Here is a 1,922-nt window from a genome sequence, read left to right as displayed (position 1 = left end):
GTTTGTAATTTGTAGAATTACGATATCGTATTCATACGTATATTTATTAATAAACTACTCCGTATAAATATAAGTTAATGCAGTCCGTATATATTGCCAACAAATTAAAATTTCGATGTGCACCCACTAATCCAGATTGGCCTTATCTATTTTATTATAATGCTCGTAATTATTCATCATAATAATCATATCAACATAAAGTAATTAATGGGATAAATATTAAGATAATTATGCGTTAACATACATGACCCCACCCATTATTTACCAGGTGGAGCTCTATTTATGCCATTGACAATGGAAATAGCATTTACGGAAAAGATGATTTTGATAGTAACTTATATACGTACCTTAGCCTCTTATATATATACACTAGATAAGACCTCCAATACACGGTATCGTCTAAATTAATCATTAATGATAAATAGTGAAAATCAATTTATATGCATTCATAAATTAATAGGCATTAGAGGATATCGAGAAAAGTAGACATATAATCCACATTCAATAATTAATAAATAGTCGGGAAATCTCTGTATGATGTGCTTAGAGCACCCGCAACGCGTCGCGCGGGTGTCTCGTATCTCGTCCCTCCGAGACGAGACGGCAGCGAGACGCTTTGCAGCGTCCCGGTCTCGCTGAGACGCCCGTCCCACCGAGACGACTGGCGCGCGCTGGCGCTAGGCGTGACGCCCACTCGCCGGCTCACGAGTGGGCTTCGACACGCTGACGCAATAAATCAATTTTATTTAAAAAAAATGAATTTAATAAAAAAAAATTAAAACGGTAATATTACCGTTTTCGACCGTTTTTTTACTCTATAGATACTCCTATTTCATCCTCATTATACACACAAACACACATCTATTCTCCCCAAATCATCTCCATTTCCTCTCCAATTTTCATCTAACCTCTCCAATTTTCATCACAAAATGTCCGGCGACGGAAACTCTGGCGGCTTCGGCGGGTTTGACATCAACGCGTTTGGCGACTTGGGGGCATGTACAATGTCTTGGGTGGTTCCGGTTCCTGTTCGTCGACGCCGGCCACCCAAGGCTCGTCGACGCCGGTGGGGTACCAACCACCCCATTTTGATGTGGATGCATACGCTCATCCCTCCGCCCAGAGGTATTCGTAGGGATTATCCCAAATTAGGGAGAATTATCCGGATGAACTCAATCCGGAAGGAGGACGAGGCGGTGGAAGCTCCAGGGCATTCGATGCCGTGGAGGAAGAGGAGGAGGATGTAGGCCGTCATCCGTACAGCCGCAAGGACACGATGACTCTGTACAACGCCTGGATCAGCGTCTCGTATGATCCCATCGTCGGGAATCAACAATCCCGGAAGTGCTTTTGGGAAAAGGTCACCGAGGCCTACAACGAGATTAAGCCGAAGGGGTCCCGCCGCCGCACATTGAAGATGCTCCGAAGTCATTTTAACCCAGTCGACAGAGAGGTCAAAAAATTATGCGGCATCTATAAGAATGAAGCGGCTCATTACCAAAGCTGAGCCACTGGAGCCGACATTCTGAGATCGGCTTTGCGAGTCTATTTCGACGACAACGGCAAAGAATTCAAACATGTCGGTGTTTGGGAGGCCGTCAAAGACGTCGAAATGTGGACCGGCAGTGTCCAGTCCAGCACGGGCTCGACCTCGAAACGCATGAAGCACACGGCGGGTGGCCAATACTCGTCTAGTGGGGTCGGTTCAGGCAGCGCCACACAAGAGGTTGCCTCGCAGGAGGTTGAGGGCACGGTAGACGAAGCAGGGGAGTCCTCCCGTGTGCGCCGTCGGCCGCAAAGGACCAAGGCGGCGAAGGCGGCTAGAGGGAGGAGGGGCCGAGACGAACAAGCCAGGCGGGTTCCCAAGGGCCGCCCTCCTCCCTAATGTCCATGTACTTCACCGCCACGATGGCGGACACTTC

This window comes from Salvia splendens, chromosome 1 (assembly GCF_004379255.2).
Source record: "Salvia splendens isolate huo1 chromosome 1, SspV2, whole genome shotgun sequence".
Lineage (NCBI taxonomy): Eukaryota > Viridiplantae > Streptophyta > Magnoliopsida > Lamiales > Lamiaceae > Salvia > Salvia splendens.
The sequence above is the reverse complement of the archived record's forward strand: the minus strand, read 5'-3'. Positions refer to the sequence as shown.